Here is a 19,817-nt window from a genome sequence, read left to right on the forward strand (position 1 = left end):
GCAGTGTCTAAATACTTCACGCTTTATTTCATTGTTTGGTGCCATCTGTACTTTCTCTCCCTGTGTGTTTTGGTCCCATTTTTGTCATTTCCTTTTCGCTTTCTGAATGGGGGTGAAATGAAGCCAAGAGCGTACGAGGTAGCAGCTAAAAGGATAAGTTTTTCTGTCGCTTGGACTATTGCCTTCTTGGTCTCCAAACCTCCCTCGGTATTTTACATTTCTCTCCTGAACCAATACTGAATTTGAAAAAAAGTTTCTTTTTGCTTAAATCTTATACAGTAATTCTACTGCTTTTGTTCAAAGTATATACTTGTGGCGTTTAAGCAGCCAAGACACAAGAAACAGTAAATAGTGAGAAAAAGAGAACAAAAGTCGTGGAGTTTGGAAGAGGAGATCTGGATTCTTTTATTGGTTTTTACTACTTACTAGCTCTTTGAACAAGTTCTGTAACATCTCAGAGCCTGTTTCCTCCTCTCTGAAATGATAATCATATTTCATTCTGCTGTTTTATGGATTAAATATGTCGAAACACTTGATAAAGTACAAAGAACTACACAAACATCAAGAAACTGAGTGAATTGTGTAAGATTTTTGAAAATAATTTTTACACATTTTTAGTATTAAAGTAATGAATATAGAGTCAAGAAAATTTGGAAAATACACACAGGCAGAAAAAAAATGGTAACTGCCTATAATCTTTCCTAGCTTAGAGATAACCACTCTTTACATTTTTAAGCAGCTCTTTTGAAGTATAATTGACATACATTGAAGTGTATCACTGTTAACATTTTGATTTATATTCTTCCAGACTTCTATGTATGTGTGTGTGTATATATATATATATATATATACACACATACATACATACACATATAAGTATATATATACACATTGTTTTTATTTGTAAAGAAATATGGTATAAGAGGATATTGAGAGCACTGGTTTTCTGCTTCAAAACACCTTTATCTAGCACAGTTTTGTTCTGTCATCTGTAAAATATTTCACAGAGGGTATTTATCTCTTGATTGTCTGGGACCATGGGGGGATGCAGGAGACTTGAAAGCCACAGATTATTCCCCCCTTTATTTCTTCAATACTTTCACCCTCTCCCCTCAGTCCTTTTCCTAGAGCAGTAAACCAGTGAAGCAATGGTATGGTTTGGATCTCCACAGCTCTGGTTTCCAGCACTTACCTTCTGGCAATGGTTTACCTACTAGAAAAGAGAGGTGGGCAGCTGAGACCAGCTCAAGGGAGCACAGAGCAGAGATTATGGCCAGTCCAGGTAACCGATGCTGGTAGGATTCAGGATAGACTCTGCCCCCTGATTTGAACACCTCCTTCACACAGGGAGGCACAGGCTTCCTGTGTCTTGTGCTCTGGGTAGGTTACAGAAGCCTCATTGGCTAAGTCCATCTGTATTAGAGGCCCTTCCTACATCCTCAGTATTGCAGTGGGCACAGCCCCAAAGAAACCCAGAGCAGGAAAGTTGGCCAGGAGCATTTGTATCTGCGCCGAATTTTTCATTTTCTAATGGAACTCTTGGCTGTGGGAAGAGTTTTATACTTTATTCCCACAGTAAAGTACCTCAGTATAAATTATTTCTGGCAGCGTGCTTTGGTTGTGAGCGTGCACTCACTCGCATGGGGCTTGAAGCATACTTCCTTTGGGGAAAACAATGGATTTACATTGCAGCTAAAGAGGTTGTTTTGCTTAGCCAGGTGTCTTTCATTGATTCTAGTCCATCTTTATTGATTAACATGCATAACTGTTCTAGACATTGTCAGTTGATTTCTTAATTAACTTCTGAATGTACATACCCTGATAGATGGGTAACCTGATACACTTTTGTCAATTTCAGAAGCTAACACTTCATATGCTTTATATTCTTAGTTTCTCAGGGGGTTGTACAATGGTTTTCATATGTTATAGGGCAGTACAACATTCAGTAGAACAGCGTTTCCAAAATTGTATTATACAGCTCTCTGGTCCAGCAAAATATCCTGTCCTGAGGTTCTGTGATCAAAACAGTTTTCAACTGCTGCACAGTTTATTCCCCTCTTGGAAATCTACAAAAAGCACATTAGCATACTAAAAATGCTGGGAAATCCATCTGGGGGGAAAAAAAAATCTGTTTAAATTATCTAACACAACATTTATCACTGAAATGAAATCTTAAAATATAGCCCTGTTCTAAAAACCTGCTTTTGATGAAATTCTGTATTAGAATGACTGTATTGAGATATTTTTGAATTGTACTATTGGTTGAATGAAAATGACAGGGAATAACATTCTCTTCCATGTAATCTACTTGTGTATGTTCATTTAAATCCATTACCTTGTTATGGAAAACACTGAATGAATTATTTCGTATATTTACCATATGTATTTGTTATAGAATAACTTATATAAAAAGCCCTTTGTATAACCCAGGGGTCCCCAACCCCCGGGCCGCAGACCGGTACTGGTCTGTGGCCTCTTAGGAACCGGGCCACACGGCAGGAGGTGAGCGGCGGGGTGAGTACGCAAAGCTTCATCTAACGCTCCTCGCCGCTCCCCATCGCTAGTGTTAACACCCCCGCCCTGGTCCAGGGAAAAATTGTCTTCCACAAAACAAGTCCCTGGTGCCAAGAAGGTCTGGGACCGCTGGTATAACCCAATCCTGGAAGATTGTTACCACCAACCTGTCACATCGCTGCTGCTCTTGAACTGCAGGGCAGCGTGTCTGGTTGTGTGGAGCTCAGCTGGGGGGAAGGGGGTGCACAGCGGGGGTGACCGTACAAGAGCCTGTCCTGGGGAAGGATCTGGTGACCTGGGCAGTGACCAACCTGCTTGGTCTGGGTGGTAGAAATTGCCCATCTGGTCAGAAGCCTCCTTTTAGCACCTCTGACTGGCAAGAGCTGACCCAGGACAGTGAAAAGTGTGCCACTTTGCCTTCCATGGCAGTGTCTACACAGAAGACCAGGCTCATGTCTCAGGTCTCAGCCCTCGTTTTCTCCTACTTTCCAATGTAGACAAAGCTTTACATCTGGGCCTTTGTGACCTTTCCATCCAACGGAATTTTTCTACTTTTACTGTGGCTGCTTAATTTCACTGCTTTCCTTGCCAAAACAGAAATCGTTTTGTAACTAGTTTCTGTATGTTGCCCATTTCTCGCTTTTTAAAAAAATTTTTGAATTCTATTTTTTTAATTAATTAATTTATATATATATGTTTCTTTCTGCAGTAGGCGGGCCCCTCACTGCCGTGGCCTCTCCCACTGCGGAGCACAGGCTCTGGATGCGCAAGCTCAGCGGCCATGGCTCACGGGCCCAGCCGCTCCGCGGCATGTGGGATCTTCCCAGACCGGGGCATGAACCCGCGTCCCCTGCATTGGCAGGCGGACTCTCAACCACTGTGCCACCAGGGAAGCCCCTATTTTATTTACTTTTTTATACAGCAGGTTCTTATTAGTTATCCATTTTATACATATTAGTGTATATATGTCAATCCCAGTCTCCCAATTCATCCCACCACCAACAGTCCCCCCCCCCCGCCACTTTCCCCCCTTGGTGTCCATATGTTTGTTCTCTACATCTGTGTCTCTGTTTCTGCCCTACAAAGTGTTTCATCTGTACCATTTTCCTAGGTTCCACATATATGTGTTAATATACTATATTTGTTTTTCTCTTTCTGACTTACTTCACTCTGTATGACAGTCTCTAGATCCATCCACGTCTCTACAAATGACCCAGTTTCATTCCTTTTTATGGCTGAGTAATATTCCATTGTATATATGTACCACATCTTCTTTATCCATTCATCTGTCGATGGGCATTTAGGTTGCTTCCATGACCTGGCTATTGTAAATAGTGCTATAATGAACATTGGGGTGCATGTGTCTTTTTGAATTATGGTTTTCTCTGGGTATATGCCCAGTAGTGGGATTACTGGGTCATATGGTAATTCTATTTTTAGTTTTTTAAGGAACCTCCATACTGTTCTCCATAGTGGCTGTATCAATTTACATTCCCACCACCAGTGCAAGAGGGTTCCCTTTTCTCCACACCCTCTTCAGCATTTATTGTTTGTAGATTTTCTGATGATGCCCATTCTAACTGGTGTGAGGTGATACCTCATGGTGGTTTTGATTTGCATTTCTCTAATAATTAATGATGTTGAGCAGCTGTTCATGTGCCTCTTGGCCATCTGTATGTCTTCTTTGGAGAAATGTCTATTCAGGTCTTCTGCCCATTTTTTGTTTGTTTTTTAATATTGAGCTGCATGAGCTGTTTATATATTTTGGAGATTAATCCTTTGTCGGTTGATTCGTTTGCAAATATTTTCTCCCATTCTGAGGGTTGTGTTTTTGTCTTGTTTGCGGTTTCCTTTGCTTTGCAAAAGCTTTTAAGTTTCATTAGGTCCCATTTGTTTATTTTTGTTTTTATTTCCATTACTCTAGGAGGTGGATCAAAAAAGATCTTGCTGAGATTTATGTCAAAGAGGTTCTTCCTGTGTTTTCCTCTAAGAGTTTTATAATGTCCGGTCTTACATTTAGGTCTCTAATCCATTTTGAGTTTATTTTTGTATATGGTGTTAGGGAGTGTTCTAATTTCATTCCTTTATATGTAGCTGTCCAGTTTTCCCAGCACCATTTATTGAAGAGAGTGTCTTTTCTCCACTGTATAATCTTGCCTCCTTTGTCATAGATTAGTTGACCATAGGTGCGTGGGTTTATCTCTGGGCTTTCTATCCTGTTCCATTGATCTATATTTCTGTTTTTTGTGGCAGTACCATATTGTCTTGATTACTGTAGCTTTGTAGTATAGTCTGAAGTCAGGGAGTCTGATTGACCAGCTCCATTTTTTCCTCTCAAGACTGTTTGGCTATTCGGGGTCTTTGTGTCTCCATACCAATTTTAAGATATTTTGTCCTAGTACTGTAAAAAATGCCACTAGTAATTGGATAGGGATTACATTGAATCTGTAGATTGCTTGGGTAGTATAGTCATTTTTACAATGTTGATTCTTCCAATCCAAGAACATGGTATATCTCTCCATCTGTTTGTGTCATCTTTGGTTTCTTTCATCAGTGTCTTATAGTTTTCTGAGTACAGGTATTTTACCTCCTTAGGTAGGTTTATTCCTAGGTATATTATTCTTTTGGTTGCAATAGTGAACGGGATTGTTTCCTTAATTTCTCTTTCTGATCTTTTGTTGTTAGTGTATAGGAATGCAGGAGATTTCTGTTCATTAATTTTGTATCCTGCAACTTTACCAAATTCATTGATTAGCTCTAGTAGTTTTCTGGTGGCATCTTTAGGATTCTTTATGTATAGTATGTCATCTGCAAACAGTTACAGTTTTACTTCTTCTTTTCCAGTTTGTAATCCTTTTATTTCTTTTTCTTCTCTGATTGCCATGGGTAGGACTTCGAAAACTATGATGAATAATAGTGGCGAGAGTGGACATCCTTGTCTTGTTTCTGATCTTTGAGGAAATACTTTCAGTTTTTCACCATTGAGAATGATGTTTGCTGTGGGTTTGTTGTATATGGCCTTTACTATGTTGAGGTAGCTTCCCTCTATGCCCACTTTCTGGAGTTTTTATCATAAATCGGTGTTGAATTTTGTGAAAAGCTTTTTCTGCATCTATGGAGATGATCATATAGTTTTTATTCTTCAATTTGTTAATATGGTGTATCACATTGATTGATTTGCATATATTGAAGAATCCTTGCCTCCCTTGGATAAATCCCACTTGATCATGGTATATGATCCTTTTAATGTGTTGTTGGATTCTGTTTGCTAGTATTTTGTTGAGGATTTTTGCATCTCTATTCATCAGTGATATTGGTCTTTAATTTTCTTTTTTTGTAGTATCTTTGACTGGTTTTGGTATCAGGGTGATGGTGGCCTCATAGAACGAGTTTGGGAGTATTACTTCCTCTGCCATTTTTTGGAAGAGTTTGAGATGGATGGGTGTTAGCTATTCTCTAAATGTTTGATAGAATTCACCTGTGAAGCCATCTGGTCCAGACTTCTGTTTGTTGGAAGATTTTTAATCACAGTTTCAATTTCATTATTTGTGATTGGTCTGTTCATATTTTCTATTTCTTCCTGTTTCAGCCTTGGAAGGTTATACCTTTCTAAGAATTTGTCCATTTTTCCTAGGTTGTCCATTTTTTTGGCTTAGGGTTGCTTGTAGTAGTCCCTTATGATGCTTTGTATTTCTGTGGTCCATTGTAACTTCTCCTTTTTCATTTCTGACTTTATTGATTTGAGTCCTCTCCCTCTTTTTCTTGATGAGTCTGGCTAAAGGTTTATCAATTTTATTTTTTGTCTCAAAGAAGCAGCTTTTAGTTTTATTGATCTTTGCTATTGTTTTCTTTGTTGCTATCTCATTTATTTCTGCTCTGATCTTTATGATTTCTTTTCTTCTACTAACTTTGGGTTTTCTTTGTTCTTCTTTTTCTAGTTCCTTTAGGTGTAAGGTTAGATTGTTTATTTGAGATTTTTCTTGTTTCTTGAGGTAGGTTTGTATTGCTGTAAACTTTGCTCTTAGAACTGCTTTTGCTGCATCCCATAGGTTTTGGATCATCATGTTTTCGTTGTCATTTGTCTCTAGGTATTTTTTGATTTCTTCAGCGATCTCTTGGTTATTTAGTAACGTATTCTTTAGCCCCCATGTGTTTGTGTTTTTTACATTTTTTTCCCTGTAATTGATTTCTAATCTCATAGTGTGGTGGTCAGAAAAGATGCTTGATATGATTTCAATTTTCTTAAATTTACCGAGGCTTGATTTGTGACCCAAGATGTGATCTATCCTGGAGAATGTCCCATGTGCACTTGAGAAGAAAGTTTAATCTGCTGTTTTTGGATGGAATGTCCTATAAATATCAATTAAATCTATCTGGTCTATTGTGTCATTTAAGGCTTGTGTTTCCTTATTAATTTTCTGTCTGGATGATCTGTCCATTGGTGTAAGTGAGGTGTTAAAGTCCCCCACTCTTACTGTGTTACTGTCGATTTCCTCTTTTATAGCTGTTAGCAGTTGCCTTATGTATTGAGGTGCTCCTATGTTGGGTGCATATATATTTATAATTCTTATATCTTCTTCTTGGATTGATCCCTTGATCATTATGTAGTGTCCTTCCTTGTCTCTTGCAACATTCTTTATTTTAAAGTCTATTTTGTCTGATAAGAGTATTGTTACTGCAGCTTTCTTTTGATTTCCATTTGCATGGAATATCTTTTTCCATCCCCTCACTTTCAGTCTGTATGTGTCCCTAGGTCTGAAGTGGGTCTCTTGTAGACAGCATATATATGGGTCTTCTTTTTGTATCCATTCAGCTAGCCTGTGTCTTTTGGTTGGGGCATCTAATACATTCACGTTTAGGGTAATTATTGATATGTATGTTCCTATTACCATTTTTTTAATTGTTAATGTGTTTGTATTTGTAGGTCCTTTTCTTCTCTTGTGTTTCCCACTTAGAGAAGTTCCTTTAGCATTTGTTGTAGAGCTGGTTTGGTGGTGCTGAATTCTCTTAGCTTTTGCTTGTCTGTAAAGCTTTTGATTTTTCCATTGCATCTGATTGAGATCCTTGCCGGATAGAGTAATCTTGGTTGTAGGCTTTTCCCTTTCATCACTTTAAATATATCGTGCCACTCCCTTCCGGCTTGTAGAGTTTGTGCTGAGAAATCAGCTGTTAACCTTATGGGAGTTCCCTTGTATGTTATTTTTCATTTTTCCCTTGTTGCTTTCAATAATTTTTCTTTGTCTTTAATTTTTTTCAAATTGATTACTATGCGTCTTGGCATGTTTCTCCTTGGGTTTATCCTGTGTGGGATTCTCTGTGCTTCCTGGACTTGGGTGGCTGTTTCTTTTCCCACGTTAGGGAAGTTTTCGACTCTAATCTCTTCAAATATTTTCTCGGGTCCTTTCTCTCTCTCTTCTCCTTCTGGGACCCCTATAATGTGAATGTTGGTGCGTTTAATTTTGTCCCAGAGGTCTCTTGGGCTGTCTTCATTTCTTTTCATTCTTTTTTCTTTATTCTGTTCCACAACAGTGAATTCCACCATTCTGTCTCCTAGGTCACTTATCCGTTCTTCTGCCTCAGTTATTCTGCTATTGATTCCTTCTAGTGTATTTTTCATTTCAGTTATTGTATTGTTCATCTCTGTTTGTTTGTCCTTTAATTCTTCTAGGTCTTTGTTAAGCATTTCTTGCATCTTCTTGATCTTTTCCTCCATTCTTTTAACAAGGTCCTTGATCATCTTCACTATCATTATTCTGAATTCTTTTTCTGGAAGGTTGCCTATCTCCACTTCATTTAGTTGTTTTTCTGGGGGGTTATCTTGTTCCTTCATCTGCTGCAAAATCCTCTGCCTTTTCTTTTTGTCTCTCTATCTGTGAATGTGGTTTTCCTTCCATAGGCTGCAGGATTGTAGTTCTTCTGCTTCTGCTGTCTGCCTCTGGTGGGTGAGGCTATCTAAGAGGCTTGTCCCATTTCTCGCTTTTATTTTACCGTTTAATGAGGCTTGGAAAATTTTAAGAAGTGGGCCACCAGTGTGTGGACAGGTCAGGCCCCAGAGTGAAGAGACTGAGTTTCATATTCTCCTCTTAACACTTCTCGACCTTTCCAGACCCAGAGAAGAGCTCTTTGCCTGGTTTAAAGGGAGCCCTTCCCCCATGACGAGGGGAGACTGTCACACCTGTATTAAAATTTCCTTCTCTAGAAGTTCTGGAAGAACTCCAGAGAAAATGTGTCCTTAGGGAGAGTGATAAGATCCACCTAACTCCTTTTCTGGATGGGATGGAGAAGTCTGTGATCTAGCCCCAATTCCCAGAACTCTTCGTACTCACAACCTCTTCGTCGCTGACCCAGGCTGCTGGAGGTGGGTCAGGCAGCTAAGTTGCTAGAGGGGATTGCTGAGATGTAGGCCAGGGAAGGTTCCACCTTGACTTCAGTTGTAAACTGAATTGAGTTTTAAGTGTTTTGGTCAAAAGACTTTTGCATCATCTCCAGCTGGTTTGAAAATTTTATTTTTACTCTAGTCCATTTCCCTTCTTCCCTTCCAATTACCTTCTCCTCCTCATGCAGTAATAGCGTATTTGTCCCCAGAGACCAAAAAGGGAACAGATGTTACCAGAGGCCCCAAACTATAATCTTACTTTTCAGTTTTGTCTCAATCGAGATGAACATAAAAAAAGAACAATTAATTACACCTTTGCTGGTAAGTTTCTATATTATTTCATATTCCTCTCCACCCCCTTACGGCCTAGAGAACAACAGCAGTAGTATCATTGGAATTCTCACTTGATCCACCATTTTTTAATTTGGAGTTATTTTTATTTTGAAGGTTCTTTTACCTAAAAAATGAAATCTGTAAACCTCTGGCTTAGAAGACCTTTCCTTGGCATTGCAACTCTAGAATGGAACATGAAATACAGGACCCATCAAAGTTGAGTCAACCCATGCAATGCATTTTCATCTGAAAGAGGTTGTTCTGTACATTTTCCCTCTGGCCACCCTTCACTCATCCTTTAGCAATTCCATACCAGTAACTTCTGGTTCATTTCAACACAATGGGGAAAGGAGGAAAGAAGAGAAAAAAACAATAATTTATTGAGTGTCTTCTGTATGCCTGACCTTGCACCATGCTAGCCCCTTTCTGTACATGAGCACTTCCTATCAGCAGGTAAATACTAAAATCCTGAAGGAAGAAATATTTCCAGGAGGAATACTTCTATTTCTTACCTCTTTTTGTCTACTTTGAAAAGGCATAAAGTTCCTTCCCCAGAATAGTCTACTGGCTACAGTCTAGTGAATATCACTTAAACTTGGCTTCATGTCGCAACCTTTAATGACATCCTCTTTTCTGATTTTATCACATCAAGTCTAAACCCATTTCTGGGTCACATTCTCTATCATAACTTCATTTTCCCTGATCCTCTAGTAGCTATCTTTCACTCTAGTCAGGGCAGAATTTTTACATTTCACAGATACATCATGAGTGTGCCTAAGTCTGCCCCTCAAGTAAATCTGATTACTTGACTCTGATTGTTAAAACCTTATTGGCTTCCCATGACAATGAAAATAAATTCCAGACGCCTTCTATGGCCCTCAAAGTACATGATCTGGGCCTTTTTGATTAGAACATTATCTTTAACCCTGTTTTGCTTGCAACCCCATTGGCCTCAGGCTGAATGACTGGTTCCATTGTTGTCATTCCAGTCTCAGATTCAATGTCAATTTTTCAGGGAAGACTTTCTTAAATACCCTATCTCCCTCCAGTTACTCTTTATCATATTACCCTGTCTTATTTTTTCAAGACATAACATTTATCAGAATCAGATAATAGTACTTAACATTTATTATTTATCTGTCTCCAGTAGCTCCATAAATGTACGGACCTTGTCTGTCTTAACTACTATATTCCCAGTACTCAGCACAATTCCCGGCATTTAGTAAGCACTGGAAGCAAATTTGTTGAATGATCCAGTGAATCAGTGCTTCTATAGAAAGGCTAAGGAATTCACTCATTGAACACCTGCATTGTGTTCCCATGCATTTCACACACATTATCTCTTTTATTGTTCTTATACCTTTTGAAGTGGGGGTGGGTCGTGTTCTCCCTTCCTTGCAAATGAGGAAACTGAGACCCAGTTAATCCTTTTCCCAAGGTCACCCAGCTTGTAAATGTTAGAGCTTGGTTAGAACCTGGTCTCTCCACCCCAAAGTCCTCATAATGCTTCCTATTGCATTACTTCAAAAAATACAAACCCAGGAGGCAGAGCCCCATAGATGATATAGTCCAATAAAACCTTAAACCCTTTGTGAACTGCTCATGGATGCATGACTTTTCATGTCTCTTGAGTGGAGAATTTGTATTCAATTCAAGACGAATTGTTGCGGTGGTCACATGTTCACCTGCCTTGGCTTGAAGAAGATCAAATACATGATGTTTATTCTTAGCACCAGCCCCTCACCTAGGTCAGGGCTAGATCTTGCAGGGTCATCCAAGTGAAAGATGTAACAAAAAATCCACTTCTGTTAGTTTAATCAAACACTTACCAGAGCAAACCATTCAGCCTTCAGACTGTGAAGGAATTTGAGCCGTATTTACAAATAAGAAACAAAAGATATCCTTGCTCTTTTCTGGAAAGTTTATTTTTTTCTGGTGAGAATAATTAAATCCTGTGAGAAATGGTATTCAAGTTCACGCAACCCTATGCCAACTCTCAGAGGGATTTCAAGACTCCTGGCTTCTTTTCTTGTTTCCTGCTGTGATGAATTGATGGATGTGGACGTATGAGGCCTTTTTGCCCTGTTTGTTTGTTTCTTTGTATGTTTATATGGAGACAAAACCATCTGAGTCAGAGTAAGGAATTAGTGGCCATTGTGTTCTTTTTTTCTCCTCTCAAAAATCCCTGTTTCTCTTTTAGAAGAAAAATGTCAAAATCCTGCTTTTTGATCTTTCCTCCCCATGTCCACAAACCTGTATATTCCATGGAATTTTCCTCCTGAACCAAAAGAGGCCAGGTTGGGCAAACCATCCCACGTCCCTAATTAATTTAGCCAGGACAGTTTGGGCACTGAAGTAGCAAATGGTGGGATGATAATCAACACATATGAAAAAAATGGCTTACTGTGATATTTTAAAAGTAGTTCCTTTCCAGTTGAGTTCAGAAAAGTCATATGTTGGGATAAAAAGGGTTGTCTGGGGGGCTTCCCTGGTGGTGCGGTGGTTGAGAGTCCGCCTGCCGATGCAGGGGACACGGGTTCGTGCCCTGGTCTGGGAAGATCCCACATGCCACGGAGCAGCTAGGCCCGTGAGCCATGGCCGCTGAGCCTGCGCGTCCGGAGCCTGTGCTCCGCAACGGGAGAGGCCACAACAGTGAGAGGCCCGAGTACCGCAAAAAAAAAAAAAAAAAAGGGTTGTCTGATGCACTGTGCTACGTCTTATTCTAGCGGAGTTGTCAGTTTCTCAGTCAACAGGAAGTGGAAGGGTCAGTGTTCCTTTGCTCATCATTGGGCATGGTGGGCGGAGAGAGATGACCAGTCTCTCTGTGGGGGGCCCTGCCAGCACCAGAGGCCACTTCTCAGGGCCTTAGCTCAGACCTCTTTTCTGCTCCATGCCCTTCCTTGGCGGAGAACCATCCCTCATGTCAAGCGCTGGCAGCCCTGGAGAAGACAGGGCAACTCTGCACAGTTCTTTGTTCACTTAGTATTTCTTGACCACCTACCATGAGCCAGACATCATGTTAGGCCTTCATGGGATTTAAGGTCTAAAGAGGGAGAGAGACATTCATCACATAATTCACACACACACACACACACACACACACAGGGTTTATTCCATATAGAAGAAACCCAGAATGGAACATAGTTCCTTGGAAGAAAAGAATGACAGCTAAGACTTGACTGCAGTGTAAAGAAAATTTTGGAAGGAGGGGGTAGCAGTGAGTTTGAGCAGTGTTTCTCAACCTATTTTTTATTATCTTTCCCTTAAGGAGCCTTTTCAAGACATTTTTTTTCCCTTACTCATCTCTCCCCCATGAAATGTGGACACCACAGATAACTATATACCTGTTTATATGTATGTGCGTATATGTATGTATATGTTTTATACATAAAAAGAGGAAGATTGTTTTTTCATCTGCTAAGAGGTAGGAAAAAAACGACCTAGGTCACCCCCAATGAAAATGCACAAGTTAGGGGAGGAAAGCTTAAGAGATTTATAAAATTGTGTTCTGAATTGAATCATAATTTTCGTATGACAGAATACACAGCTTTTTAAAATTTATTTATTCGTTCATTTATTTATTGTGGCTGCACCGCGCAGCTTGCGGGATCTTATTTCCCTGACCAGGGATCAAACCTGCGCCCTCACCGCTGGACCACCAGGGAATTCCCAACACAGCTTTTAGGTATATCGTTTGATAGGTTTTGTCAAATGTATGCACCTGTGTAACTACCAATCAGCACATAGAACATTTCCCGTATTCCAGAAAGTTCCCTCCTGCCTCTTTCCAGTCAGTCCCCTCCCACCGGAGGCAACCACTGTTATGAGTTCTGTCACCAGAAATTAGTTTAGACTTAGAGTCAGACAGAATCCTGGCTCCCCTCCTCATGGCTCTGTGATGTTTGGCACAGTATTTCTTTTCTCTGGGGTTTTTTCTCATCTGGTAAATGAGGACATATGTGGAGTCCTCCTTACAGGGCTGGTGAGGGAGGCGGGTTGCCCTTCATTCGCCGCAGCGTGACTGCAAGGAATACATCTCGAAGAGGTGTTCCTAGCTTGTGGAATAAGTCTGAGTATTTCTTCAATCCTGGAAATCCTTCTCAAATTCCCTGAGTGCCAGCCTTTCCACTTCAAGTTGCCATTTGTCTCGTGACCTGAGAATTCTGCCCAGTCCTCCCACTTCCCCCATGTTTCTGCTCCTAAGCTCATCTAGAAAGCCACACTCTGCTGCATACTGAGGCTGCAAGGTCCTTTCTGACGGATTTCATCCACTAGCACTTTCAGAAATCTCCCAGAAACTGACATATATACACCACTATGTATAAAATAGATAACTAATGAGAACCTACTGTATAGCACAAGGAACTCTACTCATTGCTCTGTGGTGATCTAAATGGGAAGGAAATCAAAGAAAGAGTGGATGTATGTATACGTATGACTGATTCACCTTCCTGTGCAGCAAGAAACTAACGCAACATTGTAAAGCAACTATACTCCAATAAAAATTAATTTTAATAAAATCTCCCAGAAAATTTCCAGAAGTCATGTCTGACTTCTCCTGGCCATTCTTCTTCCTTTCATCTGACACATCACATTCCCTTTACTTGTGGCCCATCCCACATTCACCGAGGGCTTAAGTTTCTCGTTTGTGGTTGGCACCAGGTCATGTCATAAAGAGCCCAGGCTTGGGTGTCAGACACCAGATGTTTGAGGCCCAACTTCACCACTTCCATAGGACCCAGGATAAGTACTTAAACTCTAGGCCTCAAATTCCTCACCTTCTTTTTTTTTCAGTATGCGGGCTTCTCACTGTTGCGGCCTCTCCCATTGCAGAGCACAGGCTCCGGACGCGCAGGCTCAGCGGCCATGGCTCACGGGCCCAGCCGCTCCGCGGCATGTGGGATCTTCCCAGACCGGGGCACGAACTTGTGTCCCCTGCATCGGCAGGCGGACTCCCAACCACTGCGCCACCAGGGAAGCCCTCACCTTCTTTTTTTAAATTGATGTATCGTTGATGGACAATATTATTTAAGTTTCAGGTGTACAACATAGTGATTAACAATTTTTAAAGGTTATTCTCCATTTATAGTTATTATAAAATTGGCTATATTCCCTATGTTATACAATAGATTCTTATAGCTTATGTATTTTATACATAATAGTTTGTACCTCTTAATCCCCTACCCCTATTTGCCCTCCCCCCTTAAATTCTTCACCTTTATAATGGCACTTATAATAGTTACAATTAAATGAAATGTGTCCTAGCACAGTATCTGGCTCATAATAAACAGTAAGCATTTGTAGGTGTCATGTATTATATTGCTTGTTAGAATCTTTGTGATGGTCTTCTGGCTGAGTCTTGCTTAAATAAATTTATGTTTACAAACACATAACGCAGAGTCACAAAACAGTAGCCAAAATGGGATATCATGGGAAGCAGAATCTATGTAATCATATGTTTCTGCCATATTGCCGCATGCCATTACAATTCTATCACTTTCTTAGAAATGCTAAATCTCTGTTTCTCATCTTAAAATGGCAGTGTTAATTGCTTCATGGCATGACTGTGAGGATAGATAAGGAAATGTGTATGAAGTATCAAGCCCCTGGCCTGTCACATAGTACCATTTAGTGAGCATCAGCTAACGTATTTCATCAAATATAAGGTGCATTGATCGTAAGATGTGACCCGATTTCAGAGTTGTTAAAAGGTGCATCTGAAAATAAGTGATTATTGGCATTACATCAAATTTCAGCCCTACTGACTGCTATACACATATCAGTGGGTTTGTTTTCACGTCTTGCTAAGCTTTTTAACACTGAGGTGAAACTAAACACTTTTAATCAGAACTGTAGAAAAAGGAACCTTTTACAAAGCAAAGACACGGGAAGTGTTAGAAATATCTTGGTATAATCCTGAGCTGTTCCTAAGTAGATCTGCTATGGGATCTAATACTGGCTTTCTTTGTGCTGGATCCCTGGAGACAGGAAGAAGGGCAAGTACTGAGAAATGGACAGCCCTGGGACCTCCCGGGTCTTAATAGATTAGGTGGTAACTTTATTTTTCTGGGTCACAACTAAATAATTAGTGAGAGGCCAAATCCTGTCAACCCTCTGAAGGACTCCACAAAACCAGTTACCCCAAGACTGTCTCCAGGTGTAAAGTCAGGGACCTCCCCAAGACTGACTGTATCTGGAAGAAATTCAAAGCTGTCCCAACCCAGGCAGGACATCTCTTTCCAAAGCTGTACTCCTGGATTTATCCATAAACAATCCAAGTATCAATGGGAAGTAAAGATAAATATAGTAGTGTCTTTACTGTCTCCACTTGTATGTGACTTACAGAAGATTCCACAGTTTAAGGCTATATATCAGTTACAATTAGCTTCCTTTATGAACGAAGTGAAATCTTCATGAACAGTGGGTAAGACTAGTATTTCTCTTTTTTTTTTAATTTATTTATTTCTTTATTTTTGGCTGCATTGGGTCCTCGTTGCTGTGCACGGGCTTTCTCCAGTTGCAGCGAGTGGTGGCTACTCTTCCATGCAGTGCACGGACTTATTGTGGTGGCTTCTCTTGTTGCAGAGCATGGGCTCTAGGGGCACGGGCTCAGTAGTTGTGGCACATGCGCTTAGTTGCTCCGTGGCATGTGGGATCTTCCCGGACCAGGGCTCGAACCCATGTCTCCTTCATTGGCAGGCAGATTCTTAACCACTGTGCCACCAGGGAAGTCCCTAGACTAGTATTTCTTTGCCATGTAAAAGCTGAAAAAAAGTCAATTCAAGACTGAGATATGTCTCCGAGGTCTCTGATTTCCCACTTTGTGTGTTTTCACTTTGCTCGGCTTCCATTCGCAAGGCCACTTCATGGTCTAGGATGGCTGCTGTAACTCTAGCCATTAGGTTTACTTCCTGAAAGTTGCACACACTACTTCTGTTTATATTCCATTGACTAGAACGTAACCACACGTGGCCACACTTAGCTGCAAGGGAATCTGGGAAATGTTAAGTTTATTCTGGGTGACTCTTATGGGTTCAGTTGTATACTGGTCCCAAAAAGATATATTGAAGTCCTAACCCCCAGTACCTGAGAATGTGACCTTATCTGGAAATAGGGTCTTAACAGAGGTAATCAAGTGAAGATGAGGTCATTAGGACTTAATCCAATATGACTGGTACATTTACAAAATGGGTGTATTTGGACATAGAGACAGATCCACACAGAATAAAGGTAATGTGAAGGCATACATGGAGAAGATGGCCACGTGACTGGAGAGATGCATCTACCAAGGAATGCCAAGGATTGCCAGCCAACATCAGACGCTAGAAGGTACAGGGAAGGATTCGCGACTAGAGCCATCAGAAAGAGCATGGCCCGCTGACACCTTAATTTCATACTCCTAGCCTCCAGAACGATGAGACAATGGATTTCTGTTGTTTTAATCCACCCTGTTTTTGGTATTTGTCATGGTAGCCCTAGGAAACTAATATAGCGACCGTGTCCAGGGAAAAAAAGGAGGTTCTATTAGTAAAGAGAGTGGGGACAATGGATCTTGGAGGACAACTAAGAGTTTCTGTCATTGACCAGAAAGAGCTGTACCAACATCCTTCAACTAATACTTATTGAGTGCCTACTGCATATGGTGCCCTGTGGGGTCGGCTGGTGGGCAGAGCAAGTGAGGCTGCTGCCCTTGTGGAGCTTCAGGTCGAGTGGTGAAGCAGATATTAATTATTCACTCAAGTAGTTAATTATAAACAGTAATATGTGTGTTTGACAGGAACATTACTGGGTGCAAGACTTGGGGTCTCAGGTACACATTTTTGTAAGTGTGCGTATTTCGTTCATTTTGAGAACTCCACGCTGAAGACTACAGAGTCATATGCTGAGTCTGCCATTTTGCCTTTAGCTTCAGAGTCTCTTAATTTCACCCATCATTTCTTTTTCTGCCAGATAAAGTCAGATATTGTTGGTATTACAGTTACAACTTACAATTCTCAGAGGAGAGCCTATGAGAGAAAGTGAAATGATGGAGAGCGAGATGAGAAAACGTTAGTTTGGCAGAGGTCAGGTCACTGGAACGGGAATTATGGATGTTGAGTTGACTGAATGCTTTGTTTTGCACATTCCTGTTGCTCCTCCAGTCTCTTCTGTCTCAGTAAATATCATTACCATCCACCCAGTTGCTGGGGCCAGAGACCTAGAAGTCATGCTTGCTTTTTTCTTTTCCCTCCAATTCAAGATGCTTCCAAAATGTATCCCAAATGCACCTGTTTTTCTTTATTTTCCTAAATCCAAACCACTGTCCTCTCTCACCAGGACTACTGTGGCTCTAACTGGGCTCCTTACATCTACTCTTTTTTTTTTTTTTTTACATCTTTATTGGAGTATAATTGGTTTACAATGGTGTGTTACTTTCTGCTTTATAACAAAGTGAATCAGTTATACATATACATATGTTCCCATATCCCTTCCCTCGTAGCCTTAGAATCCATTCCCCACCTAGCAACTGAAAACAATCAGGTCTGCCATTCCCCTGCTTGAGAGCCTTAGTCGGTTTCACTTTGTAATTCGGGTAAAATCTAAAAGCGTTACCTTGGACTCACAGCTCCACATGATCTGACCTCTACCTGTCTTTCAAATCTTCTCTCCTTGCCTCCTTCCTCTTTGCTCGCCTCCATTACCACCTTTTAGTTCCTCAAACCAGTGATTGCTTTCTCTCCAGGAGGCATTTGCACCTTACACATCTCCTTTTTAGTTAGGATGGGAAGTCTTCATAGCATTTCTGACCACATTTCATTGGCTGGAATTGTGTTGTGTGGTCACTTCAAAGGGGCTGGGAATTTGAATATTTTATTTTCCAACTTTCACAGGGCAAGAGAAAGAGTGGATGGGATGAGGTGAGTCGAATCAAACTAACAGTATCTACCAGAGCCACTCACTTCTCTCCTTTATACCTTCATGTCTATTTTCTTCATAGATATGTATTTATTTTCTTTGAACCTCTCTAAGACATAGGCTCTATGAGGGCAGGGATAGTATCTAATCCTTTTTCCTTTTTTAAAAAATATTTATTTATTTGGTTGTGCCAGGTCTTAGTTGTGGTAGGCGGGCTCCTTAGTTGCAGCTTGCCTGCTCTTTAGTTACGGCACATGTGCTCCTTAGTTGCGGCTTGCTGGCTCCTTAGTTATGGCATGTGAACTCTTAGTTGTGGCATGCATATGGGATCTAGTTCCCTGACCAGGCCCCCTGCATTGGGAGCCCAGAGTCTTAACCACTGCACCACCAGGGAAGTCCCTCTAAATCTTTTTCTTTTTTAACTACGTGCTCAATGAATGTTTGTTGAGTCAATAAATTGACTTTGGTGAGTAGAGACAGTGGAGACTCAAGTCTAGGCGCTATCTCTGCTTTACTAGAGTAAAATGGCTTGTTAGAGTAGCAGATAGCCAGTGGAATTTCATTCTAGCACCTACCACACCACATGACAATAGGTGCTCACTATTTTTAAAAATCTCAATTGATTCCATTTATTCGTCTTAAATAATTGGAAGTTGATCCCCAAAGCTCTATCATTATATTCTAAGAGAGACAGACAAGTATAAAATATACTGCAGACCAACAGCAAGCATATAGTTCATGTGAAAATCGCTAGCATCTTGCCTTGTACAAAGTTGGTACCCATTTTTGTTTTTTAAAAGAATTTGAGCATGTCCATGGACGTCCAGACAATATATTATTTAAGATAAGGAGGCAGATGGCATTGAATATAGTTGTATAAAAAGGTAGTTTTTCCATGTAACATTTTGGGGCACATGTCCGATCCTTTCAGTAGATTTAATGGAGAACTAGTGAAAACAGTTCTAAGACCAATTAAAGCAACATTTGTTGAGCGATATTACATGCTGGGCACTGTGCTAGGTGCATTATCTCTGATCATTGATAATAACAATTCTGGACATAGGTGTTGTCTCCATTTTACAGATGGAAAAAAATGAGGTGCAGAAGCGTTAAGAACTTTGCCTAAGGTTAAGACGTATATGAATTCAGATATGCCTGGCTCTAGATTCTGTGCTTTGGAACCATTATTGTAAATGTGTGGAACTGATTATATCAAGAGAAGATATAAGCCAAAAATGCCCTTAATATCTCATAGGGATTTAGATGATCCTGTGGACAGAAGGATAATATTGCATTTGGGTCTGCTCTGTGTTGGCCCTTGTATAGCTATGTCCTCCAAGAACATGACACTGATAGGTGGCATTCTTGTGAGGTAAGAAATTCAGATCAATAAAATGTTTAAAAGTAAAGGATTGAGCTTTGAAAACTAGAAAGAGTATGTCCTTATCTCTGAGCTTTCTGTATCCCAGGATTTGAGCAGCCCGAATCTGTGTATCATTAGCTGTAATATGATACTCAGCATTTAAGCTGGGCTCCTGAATGAATATTTTCTGTTGGTCGGAAGCCTGAAAGCATGACTCTTAGTGTCTCGGGATACCAAGCATAGATCCTGACGATGTGGTCATAGAGAGCCTCAAGCAACATCCGTACTAAGCATTGTCAGATACCTTGTTCCACTTAGGGCTTTAGTTCCACTTAG

The 19,817-nt window shown here is 40.5% G+C and overlaps 1 protein-coding gene across 4 annotated transcripts in view; it reads left to right on the forward strand.

Annotated features, from left to right (window-relative positions):
- Window positions 1-19,817, forward strand: part of DEPTOR (DEP domain containing MTOR interacting protein) — a 146,433-nt gene that overhangs the window by 99,530 nt on the left and 27,086 nt on the right. The gene's annotated exons all lie outside the window — the stretch shown is intronic.

This window comes from Orcinus orca, chromosome 17 (assembly GCF_937001465.1).
Source record: "Orcinus orca chromosome 17, mOrcOrc1.1, whole genome shotgun sequence".
Classification (NCBI taxonomy): domain Eukaryota; kingdom Metazoa; phylum Chordata; class Mammalia; order Artiodactyla; family Delphinidae; genus Orcinus; species Orcinus orca.